This window comes from Narcine bancroftii, chromosome 5 (genome assembly GCF_036971445.1).
Source record: "Narcine bancroftii isolate sNarBan1 chromosome 5, sNarBan1.hap1, whole genome shotgun sequence".
Lineage (NCBI taxonomy): Eukaryota > Metazoa > Chordata > Chondrichthyes > Torpediniformes > Narcinidae > Narcine > Narcine bancroftii.
Genome location: NC_091473.1, coordinates 170,983,299 through 171,001,859, shown reverse-complemented (window position 1 = coordinate 171,001,859; position 18,561 = coordinate 170,983,299). Strand labels below are relative to the sequence as shown.

Sequence of the window (18,561 nt, the reverse complement as noted above, 5' to 3'; positions counted from 1 at the left end):
GCAACATGCCATTGAAAACTCATTTTCTGCATTTGCACTTGGACGTCTTCCCCGCGGATCCTGGTGCAGTCAGTGGCGAACATGGTGAAAGGTTTCACCAGGACATGGCAACCGTGGAAAAGTGGTCTGGGGGGAACTGGAATCCATCAATGCTTGGCCGACCATTGTTGGATCCTGACACAAGAGGCATCAGATGCTGAGGGCAAACAAAAATCAGAAACATTTTTAAGTCAGTTGAACATGATGTGATTAAACATATTAAATTCAATAAATGTTATTTTAATGTTTCTCCAACTTCCTACGTGAATCATGAAATCTGAAATTATTGTGTTCAGCTTGAAACTGCCTCTCACAATCCCCTTTTTTCTTTAAGGAAGCGAACCTTTTGGGGAAAAAAATTGTCCAGTATAATCAATTTGATGTAGATTCATTTTAAACTTGGAAATTAGTATCAAAGAATGATGGCAACGTGGACGTTTGGTGCCACGCAGTTAATAAAACACTAAAGATTTCCATCTGTGTATATTTAAAAGTGCATGCTTCATGATGTTACAACTGGGTGGAGGGGGGGGTGGTGGGGGGGGGGGGGAAGGATTTTGGGTTGACTTCTATCTCACAATTGACTGTTACCAGAGCACACCTCTGCCGCTCAACACTGTTCAACAAAGACAGTCCAAAAGAAGAAATGAGCAGGATGTCCGGCACTGGTTTGTATTCTTTCAGTCTGCATTGTTGACAGCATGTGCTAATGGAGTAAGTTAACACAATAGTATAATTATATCAACACCCACCCAAAAGAATTATGAGGGCCTGGAGAGGTCCCCAAGCACCTGTCATCTTTTGTGGAAAATGAACATCCCCTTTTTGATCTTCATTGGTAGGGATGGATGCTTGGAGCCAGCTCAAGTCCAAAATGTTGACTTTGTATCTTTATTTTTCACTGGTTCACCTGCTGAGTTTCTCCAGCCTTGTGTTTTTACAAAGATTGTGACACATCCTGGGTTGCCCTGCGAGGTACCTCAGACAATCTCGTGCAATTGCTCCACCTTCTGTAAAGAAGATAACCACATCCTGGTTACTTTAACGTTTTACACGCAAGTCCCAAACTCACCATTACTGACTGTGCTGTCATCCTTTCTGTGTCTATTTGTTCCATTACCTCCTGCTCCATCGGCATTAGCAACGAAATGTCATAACACCTCCAGCACAACCCTTAAATCTGGGGAATTTCCAACCAGATTCAAAATTAAAGAGTTTGCAAAGTTTTGAAAGTAAATAGACACAACTTTCCTTTAAAGGTTGCATTCAGCCTTGTCACAAAAATTTGTGGAAAGAGGGTGGGAAAGGGGTGCTTCTCAAGTGATTATCTGACCAGTGGGTTCATCATACAGGGCCTGTGGGTGATAGCACAAGGACTGGCGTTGTGTTTGGATTTCCTGCTGATAGTGCCAAATCTTAGACCTCTCATGGCTCTACCCTAAGGAAAAAAAAGTATCCCCATAGCTTTCTAGAATTTTCCCTTTCCTACCAGGGGTGCACTTGACCCCCTTTCTATCATCTTTTCTATTTACTCCTCATCAATTTATGACTTTCCAGGTGTTTATGATCCACAGCCTTAAGGAAGGAGAACAGCTCAGGCACATTCTTGCAGAGGGGCATACAGAAGATCAGTAGATTATTTCACACCGAACTGTACAACACTAGGGCTACAGACAAAATGGCTTCTCAGAACTTCCTGTCCTCTATCACAGGTCTTGGATGTCAGCAAGTTGGAAAGTCTGATCCTGCCAATTACCCTAGGGGAGCTGATGGACTCCATCCATTCCTTCAAGTTGAGTAAAACTCCCAGAAGTGATGGCCTACCACAGGGGCCCCCAAACTTTTAACACCATCGACCCCTTCAAGGACTATGTGGTCCCTCATCGACCCCCACCTCCCCACATGGAATCCCAGTGCTGGGTGGTGGAGGTGATAGATGGGATTGAGGGGGGGTTGTGGCACTGTTCAGGGGTGTGGAGGGGAGGGTGGTGGCACTGGACAGGATGGGGTTGGTGGAGGTGATAGATGGGATTGAGGGGGGGTTGCGGCACTGTACAGGGGTGTGGAGGGGAGGGTGGTGGCACTGGACAGGATGGGGTTGGTGGCACTGGGCATACCTCATACTTTTTTCCATCCTCCTGTTCCCTTTCAATTACAGTATACGTCAAAGCCAAATACAATGTGGCCACCAAGTTCTGCTCTCGCAAGAGCTTGGCTGACGCTGCCATAGACGCTATATTAAATCCCCCACCCCTTCCCCCCCCCCCCCACATTATCGACCCCCTTTAAACCCCTGGCATTTATTGACCTCTTGGATGGTCCCATTGTCTACTTTGGAGACCCCTAGCCTACCAGCTGAATTGTACATGGCTCTGTGGGGCTGGGTGGGCCCAGCCCTGGTTGAAGTATACAACGCTATGCTCCTGGCAGCCAGCATGTCAGACTCCATGAGGAAGGGCATCTCCACCCTCATCTTCAAAAGAGAAAGACAATACCAGGAATTGGAGAAGCATATCATTGCTGACTACTGTGACGGAATATTTAGGAATATTTTTGGGAGGTAAATTGGGAAAAGTAGAGTAGGTTACATACACACACACTTTAAAACAGATCTTATTTGAAAATACTGGAGAATTCATATTGTGAGTGACTACAGAAAATGTGGAAATAAATGAACTATTGTCTTTAAAGCAACAAGCAGGAGACATGATGTCTATTGATAGGTCTTTGCAGAGTTTTGGAGTGATCACAGAAAAGTCATTAATGGGTTCTTGTTTACCTAAAAAACAACAGATGAACCAGAAGACTGACTTCCATTGTTTGCTGGAGAAGATCAGGTGTTTTTCTGCAAAAGAGAGAGAGAGAGTCACATGGGCTTTCTGGTAGTTTGAGAGTCAGTGTCTCAGAGAGAGAAGGAGACTGAACAGTGTCAGCCAGGAGAAGCCTGTTGGAACTGAAACAGAAGCTCCAGAGTGGAGGATGACCTACTCTTGTGTGTCATGCAAGAGGAGAAAATGAGCTGTCTAATGTTTCTCTTGGAATAAAAAGAACAGAAGGGAACTCTGTGGTAGCCTGAAAGAAAGAGGTTATTATCTGGAGAATCCTGATGGGACAAGTTTCATCAGCGAGACATTGAGGTAACTAATGGTGGTACCTCAGTTGTGGAAATCGTAGAACAGCACATCTCTCTACAAAACCTACAAGAACCTTCCTGAGCGGTAACCATTTATCTTTCAAGCACCAAAGCTTGGTGAACTTTATACATGTTAAATTCTGGGCACAGTATAAGAATTGCCTGCAACCAATGAACTTGGAAGAATGAGAAGTGAGATTGAACTGTGAACCAAAGAACTTCCTTAAATTTACACACACATTACAACATACATGCACTTAGAATTAGAAGGAGGTTACATTGAGTTAAGTTAAGTAAGTTAAAATAGAGATAAGTTAAAGTTTGATTCTGTTTTCATGTTTAAAGATAATTAAAAACAACTTTTGTTTAACCATTTGTCATGGTAAATACCTATTGCTGCTGGGTTTTGGGTCCTTTGGGCTCATAACACTACAAAAAATTGTAAAAAGCCATTGACAATCAAGTCAAGTCTACCCTGGGGCAGGTAATCCACCCACACCAAACCTTCACAAGAAGATCTCTGTCAATTTTGTGCTGTCCAAGGGTATCATCACCTACATGCAGGACGGGGGCATAGACACCTGCCTGATCAGCTTAGACCAGGAGAAGGCTTTTCGACCAGATATCGCATATATACATTATAGATGTGCTCTCCAAAATGGGAGCATTTAATTCAATTTTGGCGTTGAAATCAATGGATGGGAAACAGATCTCTTCAACATCAAGTCTGGAATCAGACTGAGTTTCCTGCTATTCTCCAGTCTAATTGGTGTACTGCATAGAGCACTTTGCTGAAAACATCAGAAAAGAGAAGGGCATAAGAGCAATGATGTTGCCAGGCAGTGGAGGTTCTCAGATCAATGCATCCTTGTACATGGAAGACATCGTCATCTTCCTTTCAGATACACGATTAGTCCGCAGATTTATCAGCATCCTCAATCATTTTGCATTGGGCACCAGGGTAAACCCGAAGAAGACTGAGGCAATGCCCTTTGGTAAATAGTCTACCATCCCCTTCACAGTCAGATCTTACTACCTGATGGTATCAGGGATCTGGTTTGGAGGGCCCGAGGTATGCAATAAGATTTGGTCGGAAGGTCCACCCGATCTCCTTCCTTCTCAATCATAGGAAAGCACTTGGTCATCAGGAGCGAGGAGCTGCCTATCCCCCGCACCTCTGCCCAGATGGTCACCAGAGCAGTGTTTCGGTTCATATGTGGATCCAAGATGGAAAGGGTTCAAAGAATCGCAATTTAAAAGTCACCAGAAAATGGGGAAAACGGCGTATCAACATGAACTGTTTTCTTTTTGTAAATAATTAATTGTGAATAAAGTCTATTTTTGGTTAAAAAGGTGTTTCAAATTTAACTTATTTACACTATCTTTATCAATACTCATAGCTGTAATATTATTCACATGGTTGGCAAATGACTAAATGGCTTGAGGAAAGAATCCTGCAAACCTCAGGAATTTCATTCCTTTCTATCATTTAATTCTTTACTCTCCAAATCCAAAATCAGTGAATTCTCCTGCATCTCTTTTGTTTTTACGATTTATATCCCAAAGCTGTATATTCTTTCCAGCTCTGAGTTCGAATAGTCTTCAAACATAAATAAACTCTTTCCCACAGATCTTTCTCCAACATTAAATCATAATTCACTGTCCCATCCTTGCAAAGCTCTTCCATTCACAGAGATATGTTCAATGCATTGCAGCCGAGTAGCTCAACCCACAGGACTGCTACTCCCCTGATTAGTTAAAGTGTTCTGCTGAGCAGGGACATAAGAAACAGCCAACTGTCACCTTCTGCCTCCAATCACGGAGCCAATTTTGGATCTCATTTTCCAGGTTGCCCTGGATCTTAAAAGCACAACATCTTTTGGACCATGTGGGAGGCCTTACTGAAATCCATGCAGCTGACATCAACCAAACAATTTTCATTAATACACTTAGTTATCGGGGGGCGTGGCAAGATGGCGTAGGGAGCGGACGTGCCTTCCCGGTCTCCCCCAGGCAGTTATATAAATACCCGTTTTAAGAATATTTCTTTTCTGTTAAAAGTCTTTGTTTTGTTTATCAATTGTTCTTAGTTTAAAATGGCAACAAAGATTAAGGAAAATAGAGTTCAAATCCAGAACAAAACTACACTCTCCGACTTTGGAAGAAACTCGGCCTACTTGCCCAGACAGAACCACGGAGTCAAGGCTGGAATCTTCTTAAGAACGGAGCTCATTAATTGGACTGTCGGATAAGCTGGCCTTGGACACCCCTCTGAAAGATGGTGATGAATATTGATTTGAAATGTTTTATGAAGATAAATTGCAGTAATTGGGATTGGTTGCCCGTGAGTTTTAAAAATCCAGATAACATTAAAGTTTATTAGTGATTTTTTTTGGATGGAATATCGGAAGGATGAATTTAGTATCTATAAATACAGAACAAAATTACATTCTTTGACTTTGGAAGAAATTTGACCTATTTGCCCAGACAGAGCCGGAGTTGGTGCTGGAATTTTCTCAAGAACAGAACTTATTAAAGTTGATTTCGGACTCCTTTTTGAAAGATGGCGACGAATGTTGATTTGAAATATTTGAAATATTTTCTGAAGATAAACATATATATGGAACTCCTTGACCTGCAATAAGGTTTATCAGTGATTTTTTTTTGGATGGAATATTGGAAGAGTGAATTTATTATCTGTGAGTATGCATATATTGCAAACAGATTTTAATAGTTTTGAAAAGGTTTTTTTTTAAACTAAACAACAAGATCAGTTTAATATTGAGAAAATTGGAAAAAACGGAAACTTTATTAAATTTGGAAACTCAGTAGAAAGAAACTATGAACAAGATTGATGATTTATAAAATTAAAGTCGAAGGAGCAATGTCCAAGAAGAGTTAAAAATTTTGAATAAGTTTTTCTTGAAAATAAACAATAATTTCAACTTAACATTGAGAAGATTGACAAAGTGGAAAATTTGATATCAAATTGGGAAACATAGAAGAAAGAACTTATGAATAACATTGATGCTTTAGAAGATCAAGACCGAAGGAATTATGTTCAAGAAAATTTTAAAAGATTTGAAAAAACTTTTTTTGAAAGTAAGCTACAAATTCAACTTGAGACTGAGAAGAATGGAAGATTCGGTGTTGAACTGGGATGTTCAGAGGTGTTTTAATTCAGTGGATGAAATTCAGGAAGACTTGAAAAAAAAATTAAAAAAAAAAGCTTTTATTGATTGTAAACAATGTTTAACTCAGTGTTGGGAGGGTGGAAAGGGTGCAAAATTTAATATCAAGTTTGGATTTTCAAAAAAAAGAGTTTATGAATAAGATTGGTTAAATTGATGGACCGGGGTTTTATGGATATAAGAAATGATGATTTTTCGGTTTATACGTGTATTTTGTCTGCCTGGGGGGGGGGGGGGGGAGGGGGTGGTACTTCTGCTCCCGAAAGTCATATGCCACTTGTGGTTTATACCACACCCATTTGGGCTTTTGGGAATTAACCACCACAAGGTGGTTTCCTAAGGGGTTAGGGGAGGTGGGGGGGGGGGGGTGAAAATTTGAAAATTATTTAGTATCTATTATGTAATATTATACTAAGTCAATTTGAAATGAATGTATGGAGATACTATAAATAAATTTCAAAAAAAAAATACGCTTAGTTATCTCTTTGAATAATTCAATCACATCAGACAGGATGTCCCGTTAACAAAGCCCTGTCATGTATTTGTGCAATCTCCCTGCTGGGCTGAGGTATCCTTCAGTATCTGGGCTGCTCCTCACTTCCTATTGTAGACATAGTCTGCACCATATTCCTGTGCCCAATTAGTTCCAACATTCCCAATGTGACCAACAATACCAACCTCTCAATGCAAGGATAATCAAACTGCAGCAGTTCAAGTTGTATCATTTGTAAAGGCTCCCTTCCTTGAAAAATGATCCCAGTGGTCCAGATATCTAAACCTTTCTGTCCACCATCTCTGCAGCCATCTATTCATCTGTCCTATCCTGTTCTCATCCTTGATAGCATATGGCACTAGAAATAATGCAAATATTACAAACTTAGATGTCCTGCTTTTTAATCTGCTACTTACTTTCCTCAATTTAAGTTCCAGGACCTCGTCATCAACTTTCTTTTTTACTTATGTCATGGGTACGAGTGTCAACCATGATTCTGCATTTCCACTTTGGATTGCCCTGCAACCACCCTGTGACATCCTTGATGCTGATTCACACCGAAGACCATTGAAGTACCTGTCTATTTAAAATGGAATATGCAAATCATCACTGTCCTTGGTCTTGCTCCTCCCCCTTTTAAGATTATTCTGTTTGCTCTACCCATTGCGAAAATTCTGCTCTGAGGTGAGGAAGGTGAGGAGAAAGGCAACTGTTGCTAAAGATTGCCACACGATATCCTGGTATATAAACATCACTTTGCCAGGCTACTGAAGCTTAATAACCAAAATGCTGGCGGAAATCAGCAGATCTTTGGAATGTCAGATCTTCGTTCACAGTTTGCCTGCACAGATGGGTGGAACAAATTTGCAGTAGGAGCCTTGTCCTTCTCCTTGAAGAAAACCAAAGAAACATATCCAAAGTATTAAGTTATATTTGATGGAGTTTGATGCAAATACCAAAGATCCTAGCAACCTAAGACAATCCTGCTAATTGTACATCAAGCTCATTTCTCAAAAAGCGCTGTTCCAAATAATCTAACGTAGATTCTTAAAACTAAATAAATCCTGTTATTTGTCCATTTATTTTTCATTAATCGTTGCTGTCAAATGGAGCCCTATGTGAAAGTTAATCTGCACAATATATCAGCCAACCATAGCAAATTCCTGGAATTTGTTATTTCCTGGAATTCTGTCCTGTAGAATGTTAATTACAAACAATGAAAGCATGCTCTAGCCAATAGGAAATCCCATAGCTGCAAGTCACAAATGCAACAACCATCAGGCAGAATAAAAACATGGAATAATTTACTCATAACGAACTAACATCTCCATGAAAACAGCGAAAAGAATTTTCCATAGCATAATTTCAGGATTAACGCTGCTAATCCACCTGTTTTGGACAATTACTCATTTAATGGAGTTCCTATTATTCCTGTTTTACTTTCGATAACTGAGTGAATATTTACAAGAGAAAGCAATGTCCACACAGTGCAAAAGGGATAAAAGAGGTGACACCAGGCAATTTGGAGACGGCATGTTGAACATGACAGCAACCGACCCTCCAAATCTCCAGAGGGAATCTCATTCCTGACCGAATACCTTAGCATTTTCTCATTTTATTCCCAGTCCTTGTTATGCAACCGACCTTTGTATTTCTTTCCAGAGATTTCCTTTAAAATAATCAAATTAAATGTTATGTTCTCAAAACAAAATGTCCTCTTGACAATAAGGTGCTCAAAATGTCATAATCTTCTAAATATATATTTATCACGAGATCAATTTGTTTCACCTTTTAATCAATATCCCTCAAGATATATCCCAATACAGTAATTGATCAATTTCATAGCTTCAGACAAAATGAGGCCCTGCTTCAAGAAAGTGCAGATTCTCATTTTCTGTTTGCACAATGTAAATCATAATGCAGTAATGTATTTTTAAACATTTTCTTTCTTTTTCATGTTATTTTTGAAAACATAGATTCAGCAAGAGACTATATTCCTTTAATTCGTTATGACTTAAATTTGTTTAAGAAAACTGAACAATAAAAAGAAACAAAAAAAAAGAAAACTGAACAATAACGAAAAGTAATAAATTAACAGTGAGCAACATAATTGGTAAGTTCCTAATCAAGTGACATTTAATGGTAAAATTCACATTGCAAAAAGCATTTGGTGCATTGCCTTGATAAATACAAGCCTGTTTGCAGTTGCAAAGTAATGATAATCTTTGTCCTCCAACTATAGTATATTGAACTGTTAGTGATATCACAAGGTAACCAATGGAAAGAAGGAAAAGTAACCACAAGTCAGCAGTCTCTCTGCCATCAGTTCAACCTGTGATTTCTCAAAAGACAAGATCTTGCTGAACCGTCCCTAAGGGTTCAAGCAATACCAGTCCTTGTCATTTTCTGATAAAGGAAACACTCTTCAGAAGGTATGACCCAACTGTGAAGTTGGTAATAGATATAAACTAAATTCTGAGTCACACGTCACTCGATGTCTTCTTTGTTCTTCTAGTGCAAATTGATAATAGTCCATTATGTATTGTAGCAGTACAGTGAGTAAAGAGGCCGCTTGGTGAAAAACCAACTAAGGCAATACCTTTGGAGATGATCAATCTTGCAGTGATGTCGTTCAATATTTATGCAGTTATTCAGCTTGTTTTTACTCTATTCACAGCAGCTACTTCTGCTGAATTGCAATATGACACTTCAAATTAATTTTGTTGCTAACCTCAAGCAGACAGGCTTCTGATATCTCTGTCACCTTGACTGCTGCAGTCATTCCTGCTCCCGTGGTTGTGAAAGGAACAAGTGTTTCCAGTGATGCGTTATTGCCATTGAATTAAATATGCTGAAGAATCTTTATCTAATTCAATAAAATGGTTTTGCCAAAAATAATGGAATTACTTATAGACTGCTTTGGCAATTGAAATAATTCAAATTTCAATTTATTTCTTTTTTTTTAAAACCCTGTTTTATTTTACACTGTGAGGGACCAACATGATAAAATTATAAAGCTTGAGAGCTTTTGCAAAGGCTGTCAAAGCAAACCTTATTGGTATCTGTCTGTGGAAGTGAATGCAGTGCTCTGGGCAGCACGGAATAAAAGTGAAACATGGAAATCTGCAGACGCTGTGATTTTCGTAAAAATACACTGAAATGCTGGAGGAACTCAGCCGGTCTTTTCAGCATCCGTAAAAAAACAAAGATATAAGGCCGATATTTCGGGACTGAATCCTTCTTTAATGAGCCAGAAGCAGGAAATCTCTGAAAGTCTCAGATTTGAGACAGTGCCGGCTGGGGGAGGAATCCAGACCAACACAAGCTGTAAATTGGATGTGATAAGGGACAAGGTAAGAAGTTATCATGTTTGTGTGAAAGGAGACAGGGAAGGAAAGACAGAGCTCTCCTACCCCTGCAATGACCGCTCCCTCCATGACTCCCTTGTCCACTCCTCCCTCCCCACCAATCGTCCCCTTGGGACCTTCCCCTGAGACCACAGGAGATGCTCCACCTGCACCCATGCCTCCTCCCTCAGAACCATTCTGGGCCCCAAACAGTCCTTCCAAGTGAAGCAACGTTTCATTTATGAATCTGCTGGGGTCATCTACTGCGTCCAATGCTCCCTTTATGGTCTCCTCCACCTCGGAAAGACAACGCAGATTGGGAGATTGCAGCCATAGCGTGGATCTCCCAGTGGCCACCCATTTCAGTTCCCCATCCCATTCCCTGGTTGACGTGTCTGTCCGTGGTCTCATGCACTGTCAGACAGACCACCCAGAAATTGGAGAAACAACATCTCGATTTCTGACTGGGCACCCTCCAACTGGATGGCATTAATGTCGACTGCTTTGGCTTTTGTAATCCGCCCCCCCCCCTCAATTCTTCACTGTCGCCTACCCATATCATGTGGACCACAACCAAAAATGTTTGGCCATCCCTGATATAGACTAATGACAGTAATACAAAGAAACATATGAAGTTCTAAATGTAATGCCAACACTGTATCAGTTTCATCCCCCACCACTCTGTCAGCAATCAACCGGAATGGAATGCACTCTCACCATATGATGTACAGACCACGTTTCGTGGTTTCATGATTCGCCTGCTGGATTTTACATACTGAAATTCATCAAGACCCCCTCAGCTGGTTGGTTCCAAATATCTTAACCCAAGCCCAGAGTTAAAATATCCCGAGCCAATTTGCTGAAGAAAAGCATTGGTTTTGATCCTCCCCTTTTATCTAAGTGGAGAACATCATCAATAAGGGTTCAGAATTTGTCATCAAAATAATTGATTGGCTTTGTTCACAGTAAATATTAGCTACAGTTGAGCAGAGGTTGTTGTACTGCAGTTCTAAGTCAAACATTCCAAAATCGGCCATCCACATGCAGGAAAAGACTTGCATTCCTACCTTCCTGACCCCAATAAACTTGCCACAGAGAGGGAAATGACAAATACTCTACCTCACTTTTTCTCCTTCTTCCACATATTTATTTTTAAATGTCATAGCCTGTAATTGCTGCCGTTCATGACAATAAATTCTGATTCTTCTAATGACAACAAAACAGCCACTTTGAGGCGGAAAGTTGTTTCAAGAGTGTAATCTTATTTTTTTCAGGGCTGTTCCTTTATAGTTGAAGAATTTTTGAAGTGTTTCCTTCCCTGTACCTGAATTGGCATTGAGTTCACAGCCTTGAATTCATTCTCCTTCCTTCCTTGGTTATTTTCCACTTCTTGACAACATGTTCCCACTCATCCCAGAAGCCATGTCTCACTCACTGCAGTTATCACCCCACACTGCCGGAGGTTTCAACGTAATTTCATTCATTATTCAGGTCTCTTGCTGTTCGGCGAGGCCGATCATGTCTCTCTATCCATCTCGATTTCTGACCCTCTGAATTGTTTCCTTCGGCGAAGGCTTTATCTTTGAGCTGAGACCGTAGTCGATGCTGAATTCATGATTAGACAAGGGAAAAATATTGAAGTGGTTTCCCGTGTCCTTCTTCAGTTGAAGTGTCCATACTGGACGGGAAACCCTGGCCATGGATCAGCAGATTCCTCTGCCCAGCCGTTTTTAGTTTTACAAACCATAAATTCCAATTTGTAGAATCTGCTTATAAAACCATCCACCATCTGCAATCCATGGCTTCACGCGACCCTGATTAGGAGGCTAAACAGGTGCTACACCTTGCCCAAGGGTGACCTGTAGGCCATCAGACAGAAGGAGTGCCTTACACCTCCTTTTGATGAGCAATTGCGCAGCACCGACACTGACAAGGTAATTTAGACAGATATAATAAATGGGAAAAAAATGCATTAAATTTAGTATTATGTTGATAAAATGGAACTTATCCACTTTGCTAGGGGGAAAGGGTCAGGTCTCATTGAAATGTACAAAACTCTGACAGAGCTCTACAGGCTGGATGAATGAGCTGTATGGTCTACAACAAGGGGGACAATCTTGGAACATATGGTCAGGACTGAATGATGAGAAGTACTGTTACGAGCCCAGAGGAGCCCAAAACCCAGCAGCAATAGTAATTCAGCAAGACAAATGGTGACTTAAACAAAAGTTGCTTTTAATTATCTTTAAACATGAAAATAGGATCACACTTTAACTTATCACTATTAACTTAACCAAATTTAACCCCCTTCTAATTCTAAGCGCACATGTACGTAATGTGTGTCTAAGTTCAGAAAAGTTCTTGGATTCACAGATTATTCTCCCTTTTCACTCTTCCAAGGACACCGGTTGCAGGCAATTGTAAACTGTGCACAGAATTTAACATTTATGAATTTCACCAGGCTTTAGTGCTTGAAAGGTAAATGGTTACCGCTCAGGAAGGTTCTTGTCGGTTTTCAGAGAGAGTTTTGTTGCTCATTAGACACAAACTGATTCCTTCCAATCAGCCACGTCAATGTTTTACCAAAGAAACTTGACCCATCAGGTCACCACAAAGGTCCTTTTTGTTTCCCTTATTTTAAGTGAAATGTTATACAGCCAGGTGTCTTCTCTTGTATGGACCACAAGGTCTTTGACCAGGCTGAACTTAGAACTCACAACCTGTTTTCAAAATGGGGTTTTAAACAAGTTTGCCAGCTTGTCCTATTCCAGTCCCAGCTGCTGCTGCTGAACTGTAGAACTGAATTCTCAGAAAACCACATGACCCTCTTAGAACAGCAAACTGCACTCAGACTGCGGCACTGTACACAATCTTCTGAGTTTGTTTATCTGTTGTTTTCCAAAACAATAATCCATTACTCCACAGCATGTCCAATTAACACCTACTTGTGAAGTCCTTGTAGGCATTCTTCAAAGTTTTTGCCGGGATTGTCCGGCTTGAGCAGAGCTCTGGCATTTTAAATGAGATCTGTTTTGAAGTGTTTGTATGTGACCTACACTAAAAAAAAACCTGCCACAAATTATCTCCTTTAAAACATACCTATATACAATATAAAAATAACATAATCTGTCCAATATCTTTACTCAGAGTGCAACAAACTGCAGAAATCCCAACCACAAGAAGCTGTGAAAACCAAGATGATGAACATGGGAAGGAAATGAATACATTTCTATATCCAAAAGGCATCAAAGAGTGTGGGGAGAGAGTGGAAATATGATCTTGAAATAAAAGATCAATCAGATAGAATGGTGGTCAAAGGGTCAAATGGCCAACATCTGCTCCTATTTTTATTTCATGGAAACAGAAAAATAGGAGCTGGGTTGCACAGTTGGTGAAGCGTTTAGTGCAATGCTGTTACAGCTCTAGTGATCGGGACTGGGGTTCAAATCCCATGCTGCCTGTAAGGAGTTTCTATATTCTCCCAGTGTCTACGTGGGTTTCCCCAGGGGCTCCAGTATCCTCCCACCATTCAAAATGTACCGGGGGTTGGAGGTCAATTGTGTGGCATAGACTTGTGGGTCAAAAGGGCCTGTTACAGGGCTTTATTTCTAAAATTTTAAAATATTTTTTATGGCCAGAAGGATGCAGTGATACATTTTGGAGACTTGTCAAACCTAGCCTAATTCCAGGCAATTTCTTTTCTGATGATCATCATTGTGTATCAGGAAGGACGAACCTTGCATTCAGAAGAATAAGACGCCTCATTTCAACGGACTAAACTCTGACAGGGCTCAACAGGCTGGATGAAGAAAGGTGTTTCCCCACCTGGGTTGTCTACAACAAGCTGAGGAAATACCAGTTTCAAAAACAGTTTTAACTTCATAGAACACATCAGTACATTATTCTTGTGTTTATTTTCTGGACTACACTCTCAAGTTCCCCAGATCAATTATAATGATATATTTTATGCAAAAATGTTTTTTTAAAAAAAACCTTGTACCTGATTTTCACAAAAGAAAAAAAATGTTTTTATTAAGTTAAAATGGAGACAATAATTCCCAAAGGGCTTTTGTTGTTTACAAAGTGTCTGCATAGTCTTGAAATGATGAACAGTGAGAATAATTAAGAGGCATTTTTCTTCTGACTTAAATCTATTAGTAAAAAGGTAAATTGAAACTAAATTTAAAAAAAATGTTTTCCGCTGTTTCTACATTATAAATAGATAACAAGATACCCTGCTCAACATTTCCACCCAAATTATAAATACATTGTAGAGGAATATACATATCAACACCAAAAAATGATTTTTTATGCAAGTTGATATAATTTCCCTGTATAAATAGAGTAATATAATTATATTATAAAGATAAATTTGGTGGCTGTTTTACTGAAATTTAAATACAAATGCATTACATTGCTTCTTGAAGCCAACTATCTTTGCATTTTAAAAACGATTTAACTTTCAAATAGTTGAACTCTGACTTGAAAACAGAGACTGGATAACTGAAACCATACAAATTAACACCATTGATTTTGAAAATCCATGTCTAAGCTGAGATTAAGTAGACTGTTCATACATTTCCTTCTTTATTGATTTTCCCATTGATGTCTGCTGGTGTTTGTTTATGATTTATATTCTCTTGCAGTTTGAAAGTTTCCTTCTCATGAAATTCAAATTACATTTGTGATCTACTGTATTGTGGAGGGTCATGGTTGTCATGTGACAGCCCTGCCCATTATTTGGTCAAAAGACACACCATCAGCCCATCAAGTTTGGCCCCGCCCCACCCATCAGTGCACACCTGAGCATTGGCCCCTTTCAGTACCTTTCAGCATTGGCCTTTGTAATCAATTAGACTTTGCTGGCACCAAGCCATTGGCTTCATCCTTGTAGATTACCTGGGCTGGACTCCCTAGCCCTCCAGTACTATAAAGGGCAGCTTGCCTCTCTTTTCTTTTTGCTATCTCTGAGGGACCACTCTGCTTCACTCCAGGCCAAGTACCATGGAATGGAGCTGGAGAAATGGTTTGGTAAGGTGTGCACTAGTAAGACTTGGGAGTGTCTTAGTGCCCCGAATAGCATAAAGGCACTGAGTCAAGGGGTGGTGTGTATCATTTTGTTTATTTTCCTTGATTGTACATAACGGCACTGTGTAATCTAGTTCATTGTGTGTGTGTGTGTGTGTGTGTGTGTGTGTGTGTGTGTGTGTGTGTGTGTGTGTGTGTGTGTGTGTGTGTGTGTGTGTGTGTGTGTGTGTGTGTGTGTGTGTGTGTGTGTGTGTGCGTGATTTTCACATGCACATCTTCTGTAAATAAAGTCATTTACTGTCATACTGTGTTCAGAGTCCTTGCTTTTTAGAGGCAATGATTCTGTTCCCTCATTCACAACAATTGGCGCTGCGAGCAGGGTTCAAAAAGTCTTGGCTGGACACATGCGGGGTACTGACCATGTGGGAATGCTGGCAGGCATCCAAACAAAAAGTAGGTAGGGAGGGACCCACCCACCCAGCCATCCCTCCTCCCTGTCATTGCTGCTGTCTTCTCCCTCCTCTCTCCACCTATCATCTTCTGCCTTTGCCACACTTCCTCCTCCCCTACCTTCTTGTTTGGATGCTTGCTGGCATTCTCTCATACCTTGATGAAGGGCTCAAGCCAAAACGTCAGGTTCTGTATCTTTGCCTTTGCTACATAAAGGACACTGTTTGACCTGCTGAGCTTCTCCGGCATTTTGTGTTTTTACTTCAACCACTGTTCATAATTTAATAGGCCTGAGGTGAATGTCTATATCATTGCTTAAGTGAAATAGTAATTGAGTAACATTTAACGTTATCCCCTACTCCAGTTTCCTCCCACCCTTCAAAATGTACTGGGGGAGGAGGGGGGGGGGTGGGTTTGTCTCTCCTGCGTTAATTAACGTGTGATTGTAAAACCTGCATCCAGACTCGTCTCTCCGTGAACTCTCCGAACTTGATACTCTTCCCAACACAACATCGACCTACCACCATTGTGTTTTCATATGCTACCTGAAGAGGTGGTGAGCTCTATGGTTAGGAAAATTCCAGGTGCTGAACTTTGTTATGACAGTGATAGAACTGTACGTTTAGATGTTGTATCATTGGAATCGAGAATCGGAGTTGTCATTGATAAACAATAAGACAGATATCCCACACTCAGCTCGGGCCTACCAGAAACTATAATGGCATCAGGTGAATGAAAGGTGAATTTGCCTATGGCATCTGAAGTTATGCAATAGGTGCTAGAAAATTCAAAGTGCATAGGGTGCCAGAAATTTGACATAATGACCAGAGATGATAATCAGGAAGAACCTGTGAAGAAACAAACAAAAGTTCATTGAATTGTACAAAAATACAGTTAAAAGTTTTATTTTGCCTGATATCCAGGCGTCAACCTGTACTTAACAAGTAATGCAAAGTGCAGGATGTCGTGTTATAAGTCAACATGCAGGGTATAGAGAAACATGAATGAAAGGTCCATTTAAGAGTCTGATAACAGCAGGTAATAAACGATCCTTTAATTAGGAAGTTGATGGTTCAAGGTTCACAGGGCAGCATGGATAATGTAGCAGTTAGCACAATGTTGTTAGAGCACCAGGGACCTGGGTTCGAATCTCGTGCTGTCTGTAAGGAGCTTGTACATTTCTGCGTGGGTTTCCTCCGGGTGCTCCAGTTTCCTCCCACCCTTCAAAATATACTGGGGGGGGGGGGTTTGTAGGTCAACTGGGTGTAATTGGGCCACATGGGCTTGTTGGTTGAAAAGGCTTGTTACCTTGCCATATGTCTAAGTTTAAAACATTTTTAAAAATCTTCTGCCCACTGGAAAGGACGGTGTGGGGGGGTGTGGTAGGATAGGTCCTATAATATGTTGGCAACTTTCTGAGACAGTGGGAGGTACAAGTGAAGTCAGTGGAGGGGAGATTGGTTTGGGTGATGGGTTGAGCAGTGTTCACAACTCTCTACAGTATCTGGTGGTCTTGGGCAGAGTTATTCCCGTATCAAGTTATAATGCATCCAGATGGGATGGTGTATCTGTAGAAATTGGTAAGACACTCGGGGACCTTGGATTTCAGATGATGTAGAAGCACTGGCGTGCCTTGTTGGTCTTAGCATTGAAGTGGTTGGGCCTGCACTGGTTGTCGATGATAGTTGAAGCTCTCCACCATCCAGTTTCCATTGTGATGATGTTGTAAGGTTGTTATCGAGATACATTTTAGGTTAGTTCATCATAATGGGAAAAGGTCAGGGTTGTTACAGGGCTTAAGCACGTAAAGAATCAGAGAAAGAGAGAGGAAGAATAAAAGGAAATGCTTCTGACAGGAGATGAAAGACAAAATTGGACAATGTTGTGACAAATAAAGAAGTCAACAACAGCACTGGGGAGCTGTAAATAGCAAGATCAGAATGGTCTGCTGTCCGAACAAATGGTCCAAAGCAATGAGCTGGAACTCTTGAACATTGTTGCCTTTGAAGGGTATAAATGCGTAACCAGAAGAGCTGTTTCCTAGACTTCTATTGAGCTTTTTTGGTGCATTGTCTGCTAATGCCCATCCAACAATCGAATAAGAATTAACCCCAAGGCGAACTGGAGTATTTTTTACTTCATTCATGAGATGTTAGATGTTGCTGACAATACCAACATTTACGGTCTTCCTCAATTGCCCCAAAAAAGCAGTTAAGGCTCAACTACAGTGAATGAATCTGCCTTCACCAATAAGCTGTATGAGGTAGGCATGGAAGATTTCCTTTCCTAAAGGATGGTAGTTAACCAGGTGGGTTTTCTATCCAACAATTCAGTTATTTCCTGATTATCATTACTGAGGGCATTGAAGGCAACAGACATTGAAGGTAGTCAACTCCTAGCTGAAAGCAGTAGCTCGTGGACCGATGTGGAGAAAAGCTCTTGCCACACTAGGTTCTTAGTGGTATGCTTACACACAACACTGCTACTGGGAAGGTCAGCCCATGCTGTAATCAAACAAGCAACAGAACCAATTAAGCGTACAATGGTTTCTTTAATCAGTCTTGATAATGCTAGCAGGAGTGAGGGGCATAAAGAGTTCAGTAACTCATTCTCTGCACTGAGCCCCACTCAAAGCATTGAGAGTCTCCATACCATTTTTATACACCTTTGGGCAGGGGTCTGCATGAGACCTTACAAGTTTCACATGAGTTTCACACAGCTGGTAATTCTTGTTTTTAAAACATATGTTCCCCTGTGGTGTCTGTAGACAAGCTGGAAAAAGCAGGATGACTTCTCTTCTTTATCTATTTGGTCTATTCTTTATGGTGTTAGTTACTATCTCACTGCAGCACAGGGAAGGTCATATTAGAAGGCAGTCAT

General features: G+C 40.6%; 1 long non-coding RNA gene across 1 annotated transcript; it reads right to left on the bottom strand.

Moving 5' to 3' along the window:
* Positions 1 to 776: 776 nt before the first annotated feature.
* LOC138762852 (uncharacterized) lies at positions 777 to 14,897 on the bottom strand. Its single transcript, XR_011357206.1, has 3 exons — positions 14,781 to 14,897; positions 13,940 to 14,047; positions 777 to 1,049 (listed from the first exon to the last, which is right to left on the bottom strand). It is a non-coding gene; the product is annotated as an uncharacterized lncRNA (long non-coding RNA).
* Between the last annotated feature and the right edge of the window lie 3,664 nt (positions 14,898 to 18,561).